Below are 18,019 nucleotides of genomic sequence, written 5' to 3'. Positions count from 1 at the left end.
AGTCATAATCGTTCAGTGGCAGTTTCACCTGATCAGGTAAAAGAAGCTTTAGTCATTTTGCCAATAAGACAAAGTTTGCATCTTCCGTATGATTCAAAATCAAACTTATCCAAGTATTCATCTATATGTAACTCAGAAATGCGTTTCTCATTAATATGGCTTAATGACAATGCTAGAGGTAATGTTTGATTTGAGTCAACTTAGAACATATAAATTTATTAACTAATTGTGCAATATTATAAGTCTTATCATTGAAATAGAATAAACAACTATTGTTTATTTAATTAAAATGAAAACCTTTTTTTATCCTGACAAGAAATTGACTTAATGTATCCTCTAAAGGCAGGCACGTAATAACAACTTATCAAGTTCTCAATCTCGCCTTATGGGCAACATTAGGTATCGAGTTCCTTCAACTAGAGCAACAACTTTTTCTTCAATTCTAACTCTATACCTGAAGATTGACCATTGCTAGTCTTCTTCTTTAGATCTTCCAAATAAGCTCGATAATTTAAATTCCATTTATCCAGTTATTTCCACAGAAATGACAATCATCTCCTTTAGCAACACCACTATTAGGCTTCAAAAGCCCTTTGGGATTGGACTTTGGTTTGGCACCGAATAAGATCAAATCTTCACCTCGCCTGTCCACTTTCCTTTCCCATTTGCATTCCATGTGTACATCATCAATATGGATGTAATTCATGCCTTTACCGTGATATTTTCAGCAGTTCTAAATATGCTTAACAACTCAGTGAGTGTTCTGTCTATCTCATTCCTTTTGTTCTTAACAAACTGAGAATAGAAGTTGTTCAAAGATCGTTTGATCAAATTAAGCTGAGTCTCTAGACCATTCTTGAAACCCAAAATATCAAGGTACATATGCCTATCACCTTTAGAACATGTGGTCCAACCAGATATTATTCTCTCATTAATGTAAAAGTATGGTTCCTTATTATTGTCAAATCTTTCTGACGAGCCTATCCTTCAAACATCTTTTGAAGGTGCTCAATCATATCATAAGCATCATTATGCTCTTGTTGCTTCTAAAGCTCAGCACTCATAATTACAAGCATGAGACATGAAACATCAGTTGCATAATTAATTTGCTTTTGGTAAGCATTTTGTTCTGCACATGTTTCATTCTCAGCTAGAATAAATAAGGGAGGGGTTCGAGTGATATCCTTGAACTCGAGGATAATCCTCAAGTTCCCATGTCAATCGTGGAAATTATTTCATGTCAGCTTGTCCTTCTCAAGGACTATTACATAGAGAAGTTATTTGTGTTATTTGTCATTTGATATCTACAATATTAAAAAGCATAAAATGACTTAGTCTACAGATGATCATTAAATTATATTCAAGTGATTATTCATATATATATATATGTTAGATATATTTGATAATGTCATGGATAATATGATTTATGTTTAGTTTTCAGATCTTACTTAACAGGACAAATCAGTACTTAACTGGGAATCAGTACTTATACTGGAAGTCAGGACTTAAGGATATCAGTACTTATATTATCAGGAGATAATCATCAGAAGTTGGATATCAGAACTTAAGTGTTGAAGGACGATCAGATAAGGACAGTAGCTGATTAAAGGAAAGAAGATCGAGATAAACATAAGAAGAGATATGCATGAAGAAGGAGTTCCGTGAAGAATGGAATACTAGGAAGAAAAGATATCTGATTGATATATTTTAGGAAGCAGAATTATATTCCATATCAATTAGCGATTATCTTGTAACTGTGTAATATATAAACACAGACATAGGGTTTATACTATAAGTGTTGTTATATTCAAGAAGATTATTCAGTTTAACCCTAGCAGCTCTCGTGATATTTGTTCATCACTGAGAGGTAACAGTTCCATACTGTAACAGAATTTATTATTTCAATAAAGTTTGTTTTCTGTTACTTAAGATATTAAAGTTCGATTTGATTATATTTTGCACTGTATTCACCCCCTCTACAGTGTGTGTGACCTAACAAGTGGTATCAGAGCCAATCTGTTAACACACATACAGTTAAAGATCCAAACATAATCATGTCTGACACAGAAACTCCAACTAAGCCTACCAAGACTGAAGAACCACCAAAGACACAAATTCAGAGTCGGTATGAGACCATCAGAGTTCCCATACTAAGACCATCTGAATATCCCATATGGAAGGTGAGGATGACCATGTTCCTGGAAGCAACAGATCCAGAATATCTTGATAGAATCAAGGAAGGGCCTCACAAACCAACCAAGCTTGCTGTTGCAGTTGCAGGTGAAGCAGCAAAGACCGTACCAAAGGAGAAGAGTGATTATACTGCTGAAGATATAGCATCAATTGCTAAGGATGCTAAGGTACGACACTTACTGTATAGTGCCATTGATAATGTAATGTCAAACAGCGTAATCAACTGCAAGACTGCTAAGGAGATATGGGATGCTCTGGAAACAAGGTGTCAGGGAACCGACACAATTAAGAAGAACAGGAAGACAATACTCACTCAAGAGTATGAATACTTTGACTCAAAGGCTAATGAGTCATTGACTGATTTATATGATAGATTTGTCAAACTTTTGAATGATTTGTCATTGGTTGATAAAGAGTATGATCTTGAAGATTCAAACCTTAAATTCCTGTTAGCTCTTCCTGAATGCTGGGATTTGAAGGCAACAACAATAAGAGACAACTATAATCTTTATGAAACAACTCTTGATGAAATTTATGGAATGCTCAAGACTCATGAACTTGAGATGGAACAAAGAAGCAAGAGGAAAGGAGGAAAGTCAAGGACAGTTGCTCTTAAGGCTGAAGAAGAATCCCCCAAGGCAGCTACCTCAAGGAAAGACAAGGGTAAAGTTCTTTTCATAAAGTCTGATACTTAGTCATCAAGTTCTGAAAGTGATGATGACTCAGATTCTGAAAGCTTGCCTGAGACTGATGCTGATGAGGAGATGATGAAGCTGTGTGCTCTTATGGTGAAAGGTATCACAAAGATTGCATACAGGAAGTTCAGGAAGGGAAAGAGGTTTTCCAGGAAAGGCATAAGTTCTGATAAGAAAAATTTCAGAAGATCTGAAGGCAGAGGAGGAAAGTCTGATAGAGGAGATTATACCAATGTCAAATGCTATAACTGTGGTGAGAAAGACCATATATCTCCTGATTGCAAGAAGGTAAAGGGTGACAAAGGCAAGGCTCTTGTCACAAAGTAGAAAAGCTGGACAGACACCTCAGACTCTGAAAGTGAGGAGAACTATGCGTTGATGGCAAATGCTGATAAAAAAAGTACTGAGAGAAGTTCTGAAGCTGCTGAAACAAAGGTACTTCAAACTACTTATGCTTTTCATACTGATGATATTAATGAGTTGAGAAGATATCTTAAAACCATGTTTGTTAGTTATAGAGATCAAACCTTAACATGTGAAAGATTAACTTCTAAAAATCTTGCCTTTAAGAAAAGAAATGATTTCTTAGAAAAAGAGTTAGTTATGTTCCATCAAACTCAGAAGGATAGAGATGATGCTTTTTATGTTAGGGATGAAGTGCTAAAAATGAATGAATCTCTAAAAACTGAGTTAGAAAAGGAAAGAGAGATAATCAAGACTTGGACTAACTCTGGCAGAACAACTCAAAATTTGCTAAGTAGTGAAAATTGGAAAGAGGGCTTAGGTAATGGAGAGGATAAGAATGATAAAGGAACTGTAGAAATTAAGCCTGTTGTTAAGCAAAAGGCAAAGTTAAAACCTGTTAAGTTTGTAACTGTAAAGTCTGATAATGAGAGATCAGAAGTTAAAGTGGAATTAACTTCTGACAAACTAAAACAGGAAAAGACTGCTGAAGTAAACGTAGGCTTAATGACTAAGAAGCAGCTTAAGCATAAGCTGAAAAATGTTAAGAATGCAAACAAGGTTAAATCACCTAGGAAAAATGGGAATGGAAAGGAAGGTGTGAATAAAGGCAATGATTATAAACCTGTTCCTGATGCTCCTAGGAAAACATGGCATAACCGTGGAAGTTCTAACCATCTGGCTTCTTTTTGCAGGAAGAATAAGAACATTAACTCCTTACCTTCAAAATCAGGAGTTAAGAGTCAGTCTGTTAGATATAAACCACAAAATCCTTGTTTTCATTGTGGTAGTTTATGGCATTCCATTTATACTTGTAAGGAATATCATAGTTTGTACTATGATTATTATCAATTAAAACCTTCTTTGAAGAAAGTTTCTATTGTTCCTTCTAGTGTAAATTCTGATTCAAAGTCTGATAGTGTAAATTCTGATAAGAAAAATGTTAACATAAACTCTGATGCTAAATCCGCTGCAAATGTTAACAAACTTGATAAGGCCAAAGGATCCAAGCAAGTCTGGGTCCTTAAAACTAATAATTAATGGTCTTTGTGATTGCAGGGCAACAGGAAAAATATCCTAGTTCTGGACAGTGGATGTTCAGGACATATGACTGGAAATAAAGTCCTGCTATCAGACTTTGTGGAGAAAGCTGGCCCAAGTGTTTCTTATGGAGATGGCAACATTGGAAAAACATTGGGATATGGCAATATCAATCTTGGGAATGTCATCATTAAAGAAGTAGCTTTGGTCTCAGGACTTAAACATAATCTGCTGAGTATAAGTCAAATCTGTGACAGAGGTTATCATGTTGATTTCTTTGAAGAACACTGTGAAGTTGTGAGTAAATCCAAAGGCAAAGTTATTCTAAAAGGATATAGGCGTGGTAACATTTATGAAGCTAAGTTTTCAACAAGTACTGATGGTTCTGCAATCTGTCTGATGAGTAGAGCATCAATTGAAGAAAGCTGGAATTGGCACAAGAAACTCTCTCATTTAAATTTCAACAATATAAATGAGCTGGTCAAGAAAGATCTTGTGAGAGGACTGCCAAAGTCAGTATTTGCTCCTGATGGCCTTTGTGATTCTTGTCAGAAGGCCAAACAAAGAAAATCTTCATTCAAGAGCAAGACTGAATCATCAATTCTTGAGCCTTATCATCTACTACATGTTGATCTATTTGGTCCAGTAAATGTCATGTCTATTGCAAAGAAGAAATATGCATTGGTCATAGTGGATGAGTTCACTAGATACACATGGGTGTATTTCTTGCACACAAAAAGTGAAACTGCATCTATCTTGATTGATCATGTCAAACATCTGGATAAATTGGTCAAAGATTCTGTGAAAACCTTAAGGAGTGATAATGGCACTGAGTTCAAGAATTTGATAATGGAAGAGTTCTGCAAAAACCATGGAATAAAGCAGGAATTTTCTGCTCCTGGAACTCCACAGCAAAATGGAGTTGTTGAAAGGAAGAATAGAACTCTCATTGAAGCTGCACGTACAATGCTTGACGAAGCAAAGCTTCCAACCTATTTCTGGGCTGAATATGTGCAGACTGCTTGTGTAATATCCGGGATATATCATGTAATTATTTTTGCTATTATATAATTATTATGTGTGTTCAATATCTATTCTGTGAGCTAATTGTTAAGTGTTATCTGTACTTGAATATTCAAAAATAATATTAATTGAGTATTTTAATTTTTATATGTCCAAAATAAAATATAGATAATTGTCATATCTTCCTAATTATTTTTATGTTGGTTTATGGATTTATAAGAATCATATGAAATTTCTAAAATCTTTTTTCGGGTAATTAAAATCTATTTTATAAAAACGGGAACCAACCGACGTCACCCGTTATTACGTTTTTGGAACCCGAAACTCTTTCGAGAACTCCTTCCTAACCTAATTGTAATATTCCGAGCATATTCCATGTTTCGACTTTTTCGATCCGGCGTACGGTTTGTCCTGCGCGGGTCCCGGCGCAACATTTTCGATACAATATTCATTTCGGTAAATCAATAAAACCCGTATTTTCGATAAATGGGAGCTTTTTATTAAACTATCCCAATTATCACTTCGTAATACGTGTAACCAGGCACTGAGACCAAGACCGTAGTATAAATTGTACTGATTTGGATAATTATCTCGAAAACCGATACCGTTTGGATCAGTTTTTACAAATAAACGTACCGTTTTATATCCGGAATGATCCAACGGGATACTAATTTTCCGTAATTATAAATAGCCTTTTACCGTATTTTATTTCGTATCAAAATCATTTGCAGACAGATAATTATATAATTTTCAGAGAAAAGCCCTAATTACATAAACTGTTCTAAGAATCAAACAGCAAAACGAAGGCGTTACCGATCTCTGTTTTCAAAGCTTGAGTAACCAAAACGAAGGATTTGAAGTGTTCTATCAGATTCTGAGCTTTGTTTCACTGCAGAAATCAAGGTTATTTTTCTAAAAATTTATTTATTTTCGAATTTATTTTATTAAAAATATGAATTTTTGTTCGGATGATTGTTAGTATGATTTGATGATTGCATGTTGTAGAGCTTGTTTTCCTAATAATTTTCATATGTCATACGTCTGATTTGGAGTTCAATAACATGCTCAAAAGTGGGTTTAATTTTCGAATTTCAAAATTAGGGTTTATAACTCGTATGAATGTTCTTAATTGAAATTTGGGGGTTTCTTATTCTATGATAGATTGATGTTGTGTTATAGTGGGTTGTATTCTCTGTGAAATTTGCAATCTAGTCGTATAAGTTTCATGAACCAACGAGGTCTGTAGAGAAGGGAGTTGTGTTTTGAAGTTTTCCGATGTTCGCCGGAAACTGGAAAACTTCACGGCCAAATTCCGGCCAACTCAGGGATTGTTAGGATGAATTGATTGCATAGTTGTGTTCCTGGTGTTGTGTAGATGTGATCCGGAGGTGTTGGTGGGGTGAGGACGCCGGGAACGTGTTCTCCGGCGAACCCGACTATTTTCCGGCGAAGGGCTGGAAAATTACAGTTTAGTAACCCAACTTTTGAAAACGATGCAGTTAGGTCCCTGAAGTTTCCAGACTTTACAAATTTAGGATTCCTGTTTATAAAATGTTTAAAAATCATATTTCCTATTTATTTTTATTATAAAAATTCATTTTTAAATTTTGAAAATTCTAAAAATTATTATTTTAATTCTGAAAATTATTTTTAATTCACAAATAAATCTAAATTAATTAGTTAATTAATTTCAGTTAATTTATAATTGATTAATTGGTCAATTGATTCGAAAATTAATTGATTAATTGATTTAATTAATTATTAATTGATTTTAATTAATTATTTAATTAGATTTAATTATTTAAAAATGATTTAAAAATTCTGAAAAATAGTTTCGAGCTTTAAAATATTATTCTAAATTATTTCCAAGGCTCGAGAATTATACTAAAATTATTTCGGAGCCAGAATGGGCCAACCGAACCCTGTTTATTAACCCGAAATTGATCCAACGACCCGTTTTAATTCCGAAAAATGTTTTAAAAATCATTTTAAATACCAGAAAGCCTATTTATGACCCGAGATTTCTTTATAAATAATATATCATTGATTACGTGATGTATTATGTGCTATATGTGACTTGTTAATTGACTATCGGACTATATATTCGGTGTTTACTTGATTATTGCATAACTTTCAATCCGTCAATCGGATTTGGGTAAAACGAAGGGTAGATAGAAGTATGTGTTGAATAGAATTCCATGAGTAAATTATTGATAGATGCTTATGATGTGTGAGCAGAAGAGGCAAGACGTAAGAAAGGGAAACAGATAGTTGAAAGGTAAGACGGTTGTGATTGGAAACGAGTGCAGTGTAGTAAGCTAATATCAGGCAAGTGTTCTGAACTTTCTCGAGATATTGTAGTACTTGATAATCCTGTGATATTGCAAGTGCTTTGAAGCACAGAAACCTAAATCCTAATTTCAGTTATTATTCTTGAGCCATGAATCATATTCTTTCTAATCCATTGATTATTGTATACCCAAACAAGAACCACAAATTCACGATACTACTCCACAAATACATACAAACTAAATACCAAACACTGAAATGAACTATTATATACTCAACCCATGGTATCTTATACTTGGAAAGACTAAATCCTTGAAACCTTGAAACGTTGATTCCTTTATTATCCAATTCTTTCATTACCCAGCATCGAAGCTTTTAAATTGCCTTATTGATCCTTACAAGAATTGAAACCCTTTCATTGTTAAATATTTATTGTTGTTAATGATTTCGGTTATTGTTTATATTACATATTCTGTTATTATGTTAGAATTGGATTGTTTTTATAAAATTGTGGACCAGATTCATGGTCAGACCATATAATGGTTAAGTTAGGCCAATGTGAGCCTTGGATCCAGTAGTTAGAGCAATGCTGTGTGCCTTGCTCGGGGTTAGTGCGTGACTGATCAGCAGCCTAATCTTGGTTTTTAAATTAAAAGTATAATATCCAATTCTAAATCATAATCCATTGTTCACTTGATATCATAACCATATTCATCTGATGATCATTATTCTCAGTTTTGTCATTATGACTTGCTGAGCTAGTTAGCTCATTTGTGCGATGTTGTTTATATTCTTTCCAGTTAAAAAAGAACCAATTGGTAAAGAGGATCCCCAGTCCAGCGCGAGAGCTAGGGGTTCAGGTTGAGAAAGCGGAGCTAGTAGGCTTCTTTTGGAATAATTTAAGTTTCTAAAAGTTTGTAATAATGTTTAATACTCAGTTTGAGTTTGAAATAGTTGGGATTTGAACGGTTTGTAATATATTAGTGTGTTTGGCTTGTGTGCATACTTTAACCTGTTGCGGTCCGTGGTGGTTGGTAAGTAGGGTCACTGCATATATTATTATTATCTTTATTATTGTTATAAGCAGGTTATAATTAAGCTGTGTGTGTGGACCCCAAACTTCTGACCCGGGTTTGGAGGGCACCACAACTTGTTTTACTCAAAATGCAACACTCATTAACAAGCAAGGAAAAACACCATATGAGATGGTGAAGAATAAGAAGCCAAATCTGAAGTACTTTCATGTATTTGGATGCAAGTGTTTTGTTCTCAAGACTCATCCTGAACAGCTATCCAAGTTTGATCTAAAAGCTGATGAAGGAATATTTGTTGGATATCCACTTTCTACAAAAGCCTTCAGAGTCTATAATTTGAGAACAAAAGTGGTCATGGAATCTATCAATGTCTCTTTTGATGACAAGAAGATTACTGGTCTTGAAGATTTTATTGACCATGATCAGCTGAGATTTGAAAATGAAGACTCAAATTCTGATACTGAAAATCCTGACAGTCTAAGTCCTGATACTGTAAACTCCGATGGATTAAACTCTGATGTTATTGAAACTGTGGTGACTACGCCAAAGGAAGATGCACCTATGCAGGGGGAGCATACGCAAGATCTTACCACATCTCAAGAAACATCAGAACATACATTTGGCTCTTCAAGTTCTGATTCGTCAAGTTCTGATAAGCCAAGTTCTGATAGTGCTGAAAATCTAAATTCTGAAGAATCCAACTCAGAGAGCATAGTTTCAGGGGGAGCATCAGAAAATGAAAATGAAGACAGCATGAATCATGGGGGAGCATCCAGTTCTAGAGAAAACCTTCCATCTGCAAGGAAGTGGACTAAATCACATACACCTGATTTGATAATTGGAAATCCTGATGCAGGTGTCAAAACTAGAACAGGTGCTTCAAATGAATGTCTTTACAATTCTTTTCTCTCTCAGAATGAGCCAAAGAAAGTGGAAGAAGCTCTTCAAGATGCTGATTGGGTGCAAGCAATGCAGGAAGAGTTAAATGAATTTGAAAGAAACAAAGTCTGGACCCTAGTGCCAAGACCAAAGAATAGATCTGTTGTTGGTAGAAAGTGGGTATTCAGAAACAAAACTGACAGTGATGGCATAATTATAAGGAATAAGGCAAGGCTGGTTGCAAAAGGATATTCTCAATAGGAAGGAATTGATTATGATGAAACATTTGCACCAGTTGCTAGGTTAGAAGCCATAAGGATATTTTTGGCTTATGCTGCTCACAAAAAGTTTACTGTCTTTCAAATGGATGTGAAAAGTGCTTTTCTCAATGGAGAATTGGAGGAGGAAGTATATGTTGAACAACCTCCAGGCTTTGTAGACTCCAAACATCCAGATTATGTCTATAGGCTTGATAAAGCACTTTATGGACTCAAGCAAGCTCCTAGAGCATGGTATGAGACTTTAGCTCAGTTTCTTCTGGAAAGTGGATTCAACAGAGGAACAATAGACAAAATACTGTTCTACCTCAACCATGGAAAGGACTTACTTCTGGTCCAGATTTATGTTGATGATATCATTTTTGGGTCTACAAATGACAGACTTTGCAAGAAGTTTGCCAAACTGATGCAGTCAAGGTATCAGATGAGTATGATGGGGGAACTTAGCTATTTTCTGGGCCTTTAAGTCAAACAGAATGAAGAAGGCACTTTTATTTGTCAAACTAAGTACACCAGAAACTTGCTGAAGAAATTTGGAATGCAAGATTGTTCAAGTGCATCCACTCCCATGGCCACTACAACAAAACTGGATAAGGATACTGGTAAATCAGTAGATGTTACTGATTACAGAGGTATGATTGGCTCTCTACTCTATCTAACTGCTAGTAGACCTGATATCATGTATACTACCTGTCTTTGTGCAAGATTTCAAGCAGATCCAAGAGAACCTCACTTAACAGCTGTGAAAAGAATTTTCAAGTATCTTAAAGGAACAACTGATCTGGGATTGTGGTATCCTAGAGAATCAGATTTTAAACTAATAGGTTACTCAGATGCAGATTTTGCAGGTTGCAAAATTGACTGGAAAAGCACAAGTGGAAGCTGCCAATTTCTTGGAGGCATATTGGTTTCTTAGTTCAGCAAGAAATAAAAGTCAATTTCTACATCAACTGCAGAAGCAGAGTATATTGCTGCAGGAAGCTGTTGTGCACAGATTCTTTGGATGAAGAATCAGTTACTGGATTATGGGTTAACATATTTCAAAATCCCTATTTACTGTGATAATCAAAGTGCTATTGCTATGACAGGTAATCCAGTTCAACACTCTATGACAAAGCACATCAGTATCAGGTACCACTTCATAAGGGAACATGTGGATGAAGGTACAGTGGAATTGCGCTTTGTTCCAACAGATCAACAACTAGCAGATATCTTCACAAAACCATTGTGTGAAGCCACTTTTATAAGATTGGTAAATGAACTTGGAATGGTTTCAGGTTCTTTCTCTAAATCTGCTTAGTTTTGTTCTGTTATATCAGACTTTATGATCAGTATTTATAGAATTTAATCTCTTTGTGTATTCTGTGCTTAATTGACAAATGTGTTTAAGTACTGACTGTTGTCTGATATATGTTTCTAAACTCTGATAAATGATATGTCTGTTTAAGTAACTATTCAATCCTATGAGGATAACTGTGCTAGATGCTGACCTAGTAGTCTTCAATAAATAAAGGATCCCATGTAAGAAGTAATTATTTCCGTGGACATCTAATGACACAAGCAAATTCTGATAATTGAGCTTAGTTAAGTTTACTTTGTCTATCTTATTACTAAGTCACAAACTAGAATAATGCTACTCATCTGTTAAGTTCTGATACTAGTAAATCTGCTGAATGCACTAAGTACTGATAAACCTCACTTATCAAAAGAAAAAGCAAAAGGATCAAAGAATAAAATCAGGTACTCCTTTGAGATCTAGAGTAAAAATGTGTAAGGGACGATTCAAGTGCATTGCTGGTATTAAGTAAATATGCATTAGAAAAGCAAAATATTTTCTTGGTGACTTTTCACACTTTATGATTACTGGAGAAATACTCTGATAATAGCATAAATTCTGATAAGCAGTCGTGACTCACTTACACTGAGAAGCCACTGTGAAATGGAATTTAAAAAGATGCATAAAATTAGCACAAAATAGTTGAGGTGGACTCAAGCATGAACTCATTCAACAGTAGGTTTCAGAATAATGACAACTCTTTAGCAAAGTTTTAGTTATGCCTTATTTCTAAGATGTACTGAAGTGAATCAGACTTTACTCTTTGTCTGACATTTAGCTTAATGCACACACTAATCACTCCATATGAATGAAGAAAATTACTGTGGTGATCTATGTTGTTTTAGAGGAACAGTCATTGTGTCACATTGCACAAATTCTGAGGGCAAATTCTGGTTGCATGTTCTGATGATTAAGTTCTGAAGAATATAAATCAGAACTTGTATGAGGACTTACTAAGATAGGCATTCCTTTTTCGAGTTAAGAAATTATGTTCTGATGACTGTTAAGTTCTGATATAAGTCTAAGTTCTGATATTAAAGTCTAATCCTTTACTTGACTTATTTGTGGATAAAATTAAATAACAGTCTCGGTTCAAACTAAAATATAATGAAGTGGAAGATTAATAGTCACTATGGTTAGGGTTAGTGTTATTCGTACTTGAACAGTCAACTTTTACTTGCTTCTTGTGCGCATTAAACCATGTTTTCTCTTTCCAATGAATGTTTTTCTTTTTCCAAGTCTGGGGAGACGAGGTAGAATTAATTCTACCTGTCAACATTAAATTCTTTGCGTCTTCTGGCCTTCTCCTGCCTATATAAGCAACCACTTCATATAAATCTTCCCATCAAATCTTTTCTCACAAACTTACCTTCATACTTTTTCTATCAAAAACACCATAGTCAGATACAACATGTTTTTGAACTACGAAACCTTCAATATGGAGCTAAGCTGTGCCGAATGGCAGCAGGAATGGCACGTCACTGCCATTCCTGATGAGATATGGGACTCTGTCCCACAGGAGGTACTCACCCACTTCCTGTTCTTCTATATGGATTACCATCACCATCTGGAGCGATTGGAGGAGGAAAGGCTGGAAGCTCTCCGCCAGCAAGAGCGAATCATTCGACTCGCCATTCTGTTTATCGAGAGTAGGAAGAAGAAATGATTTATTTTCTTCTTCCTATTTTTCTTCATCATCAACCTTGCCCTGCTTCTTGAGCTAGGACTAAGGCTGTTGATGTTAGGTTTAGCAGCTTAGGGAAATCTTGTACAAGTACTGATGTAATTTCAATTTTATAAATGTATTCTCTTGATATATTAATGAAATTTGTTTTTGTTTCAAGATTTTGTCTCTGAGATATTTTAATGCATTGTTAAATCCTGTTACATATTCATATTCTGATGACCATATAAATACTGTGTTAATTTAAGTTCTGATTTTCCTTTATCAGTACTTACTCATCTGATTTATCTTGGTTATTTTCACTTGATTTATTTTCAGAATATTAATGTTGCAGTGAAAAATAATTTGAATAAGTGGGAACAGTTTCACTTTTGCATTAAAACTGATTCACCTTGATTAATGGAATATCTGGGTAAGTGGAACGGTTTTTCCTTGAAAAACTGCAAGTGGGTGGTAATTATTGCTTATTTACCGTGCCCATTACTTCTTGCCTTATCTATGTATGACAGTTATTAAGGTATGCTCCACTACTTTTAAATGCATGTCTTCCAGGTGTAACGCCCGGGAAATATTATGTATTTATTTTTATCAATAAATAACTATTATGTGAGTTTATGTGAATTTTGGTGAATTATTTGATAATTGATATTAATATTTGGATGTTTATTTCTGATGAAAATGTGAATAATTTAATTTTTAATTATCCAGAATTAAATCTAGATAATTTTGATATTTTTCTGGTAATTTTTGGATAATCATATGATTTTATAAGAATTTATAGAATTAACAATGATTATTTTTACATAATTATAAAATTACTTTTTAGAATCAGAAATTGTCCCACTTTAGTCGTTTTTGCATTTTTACAACCCGAAACTCTTCCGAAAACTCTTTCCTAACCTAATCTGATAATTCTGAACACTTTCCGTATTTTGACTTTCTCGATCCGGGGTACGGTTTGACCGGTACGAGTCCCGATGTGAAATTTTTGATACGCAAACCATTTTATATATCGATAAGAACCCATACTCTCAAAAGGCGAGACATTATTACCTTAATTTCATATAAAGAATTTTATAGGAAGCTCTGTTTTGATGATTATCCAAATTTGGTATTAAAATCGTATCGACTTTTCAGTTACTTAGCGGCTAAGTAACCTATTTTCGGAACCGATCTGTGAATGTAATTAGCAAATTCTTAAATAAATAAAAGATGTGATGGGTCTGTCAGCTACGTATTGATGTATTATTAATTGTTTGTGATTTGTTGGACGTGAAGATTAATTTTTTTATTAATTACCGAGTTGTATGCATTTAATTCATTTTAAAGTGATTTTATTGATTCTTAAAAATGTTAAAATTATTTCTAAAATTAATTTTATGGTTCTATAATCTTATTTATTATTTTTAGGGGTTTATAAAATTTAGAAATCAATATTTTATTAACTATTTAGTTTTAAATGATTTTCTGATTTCATTAAATTATAAAATCAGTAATTAATTCGGAAATGCTTCAAAAAAATAATAATATGGAAATGTCGATTCTATTAACTTTTAATTATTTCGAGAATTTTGAAAAATATGTTCAGATAGATTCTCGGGTTATTTTACCCGTTTAATACTCGTTGAATCGATAAATTGCGATACAAAATTCAGTTTTTCGGGTTAGTAATCAGGCTAGGGTTTTATTCTTATCAATTGATTTCTCCCCTGTTATTTCATAGCACCGCCTCCTTCATCAATCTCTCTCTGCTCGACCTCTCTCAACTCTCTTCTCTCTCTCAATTCTCTCTTTTCTCTCTCTGTTCCTCTCTCACTCTTTAATCTCTCCTTCCTCTGTCTTCGTTTTTCCCTGTTCCCTGTTGCTCCGATTGAGGCCGATTCGGTCCTTTTTATGGTTTCTTTCCGGCGATTGCTTCGGTATTTCCATTCGGTACATGTTTGTATATATATATACGTGAGTATATATGTGTAATCATTTGTGTGTTGTGCTGTGTTGTTCTTCGTGTTGCCGCCTCTCGGAAATCTCCGAGAGGTATGGTGGCGCGTGTGTGAGTCGTGTGGGTGTGTGTGTGCGTGTGTGAGTCGGTTGTGTGTATGTGGCAATGGTTGTGTTCTGTGCTGCGTTTTCCGGCCGGTTAGCCGGCTGCTGTTCCGGCTTGTTGTTGTTTCTCTGCTCCACACGTTGTGCCGTGTTTGTATGGTTGAGATTTTTAATTATTTTAATATTGTTTTCGCAGGAATTTATTGATTAAGGATTCGTGAAATAAAATAAATTCATATGGAAAGTTCTTAATAATTAATCGATGTAATTCGTGTCGGATGTCCGTAATAAACGGAAACCCGCGAATTTTATCGCCATCGGCGATGAGCTTCGGCGAGCCGACGGTGGACCGTGATGATTTTAGTCTGAGTCTTAAATTATAACTAAATAAAAATTAAAATTAGTTTGTGAAATAAATTTTGAAATGAAAAATAAAATACAAATAACAATACATAATAATTGAATTCATATCGGTGGTTGGGATTGTTTATTGGATTGTGGATTGTGTTGTGGTTGTGATTTGACGTCGAAATAATTCGACGGGTAGGCCGATAAATAGAGGAATCGCTGCCCAATTTTCGGGAAATTAATTCCAAAAATACGGGAACGTAACCTGTAATTATCGGAAACGTCGAACGAGGATATGATTGAACTTTATGAAACCTATTTACGTAACGTGATAAGATATTTCGAGAATAATCGATTACCTTATTTTTCAAAATGATAAATATACGTATTTTCCGAAATTAAATACCGAACCGATTTTCGAAGATGTGAACCATAATTGCTATGTGTATTTCGATAATACATATAAATATGAATTCAGATATGAAATTGTATGGGTAGAATAGGATAACGATTTGATGTTAAGCTTAAGCGGTTATCTGAATTAGGGTATTTTAACCCTGTAGGTTTAGACAGAAGACCCAAGACGTGACATCGGACTAGGAACGATCTAGTGATTAGACGTCGAGATCAATGAAGTTCCAACTAAAGGGTCTGAATGTTGGGATCGTATCGAGAATAGGATAGTAGGTGGACGATAAAGCCAAACGGTCAAAGTCGAACCAAAGTCAACCAGTAATAACGGTTAAAGCTTATTGAGGCAAGTATTCTGGATTTTTCTTTTAAAATACTGCAAGTACTCTTGAATTTCTTTTAAATACTGCAAATATTATTCACTACTATTCTAAGTTCAGAATAGTTAAATGTTTTCCATTTCGCTGCAATTACTCATATTATGCTTGTTCATTTATTCTTGTTCCTATAATTCAATTGCTCTCTTGAGCAAATACCCATTCGTTCGGGTTATTTGCGAACCCTAATTTGGGATGTTTTGAAATCAAAATGATTTGATATCAAAATACTCTACGGGCTGGATTGTTACTATACAGGCTGGGTTTTACCCAGACCATTAATTATTAGGCCATAGTTGCCTGGGTGCCCCATATGTTGGTTGGGTCTATGCAGTTGGGTATAGATCCGCACTATCTCCTGACTGATCAGCAGGTTATAGTGCATATGTTGGTTTCTAGTGTCCAGTCCAATTTATTGTTATTCGCCATTAATGGCATTCCCTCTTGAAATAAAATGTGATTATGGTTTAAAGTTATTCTTTCTTAGCACTCAGTTTCGGGAAATTACAATGTTTCTAAATATATTCGAGGTTCAGATTGTTGCTGCAGCATTAGTTGCTCAGTGATAGTTAGGATCTTGAATGAATTGAGATCTTCTTAATTATTCAACCCGTCCTTATCAGGCTGGTTTAGCAGGCTAAGTCTATGGAAACTTAGTCGATAATGATGGATACTGAATAATTAGGAATTTCTTGAACGTCGTTTTATGAATAGTTATTGCATTCATTGCTCAATTATGAAATGATAGCAGAAGCTATTTTGAAAACACGATCTCTAAAGCTCTTACAAAAATGTCATTATGTCCTATGTGATTCATAGCAATGCAAATCAAATTGATTTTTAAGATAACGAGGTATATCCTTTAAATGATTTTGTGTTTCGCCCTTCAAAATATTTCAGAGATTTTGTCTGGAAGTTTTCTTTGAAATTAATGTTTGAAACTCAAATTATATACATGCTGGGCATTTTTGGCTCACTCTTGCTTTGTCAATTCTTATTTCTGCCAGAAACAGATAAGGATAAAAATTAATAGCTTAGATAGACAGCAGAAGTTCGAGAAATCTCCGCTGCGAGAGGTTGAAGAAGTTAGAAGAATATGATTCGAGCATTAGTTCAGAGGTATTTACAATTGTATTTTAGTTGTTGTAAGTTGTAGAAGATTACATTCTTGTTTCATACCATAACCTGTAAACGATCCGGATTCAAGGGGTTATTTATTTATTTCTTTATTCTATGTAAGGATTGTTTAGTGACACCAAATCTTGACCCCGGATTTGGGGTGTTACACCAGGTGTCCCAACGGTTACTTTTTGTGTATAAGTAACAGAGAGAAAAGATTGTCAAATCTTTTATTTACTTTTCTCTTTTATCTCTCTCTCTTTACTTTTCTTCTTTCTCATCTACTGACGATTTTTCATATAGACATTTTCTCAAACACAATACAGGCAACCGCATTTCTCTTAAATTTCAATGGCACCCAAGGACATAATTTTCCATGGAGCAAAGTTTGTTCCTAATAACTTCTCTGCTATACTTAACACGTCAGAGGCACCCTTTGAACTTCATTTCATTCAGGATTTTCTCACTAGTTCTGATATTGGGTACGCTCTAACTGAGCCTGAATCAGTCTCTGGAGTTCAAGTACTGGAGTTCTGGAGGAGTGAAGTATATGATGATGGTGGTGCTCAAGGGTCCCCGAGTATTATCTTTTCATTAGGGGAAAATGAGTATGTTGTGACTTTGTCTACGGTTCGACAAGCACTGCAGCTACCTAAGAACTGTGTTTATTCTACTGTTGACGAACCAATTCTTCAGAACATGATGGCCAGTATAGGATATGAGGGAACATTGACAAAGCTTGGCAAGTTGAAGAGAACTTTCATAAGGAGGGAATGGAGTTTCTTCTTTGACTGCATTACCAAGGCT

This window comes from Apium graveolens, chromosome 8, assembly GCF_009905375.1.
Source record: "Apium graveolens cultivar Ventura chromosome 8, ASM990537v1, whole genome shotgun sequence".
Classification (NCBI taxonomy): domain Eukaryota; kingdom Viridiplantae; phylum Streptophyta; class Magnoliopsida; order Apiales; family Apiaceae; genus Apium; species Apium graveolens.
Note: the sequence above shows the minus strand (reverse complement) of the source record.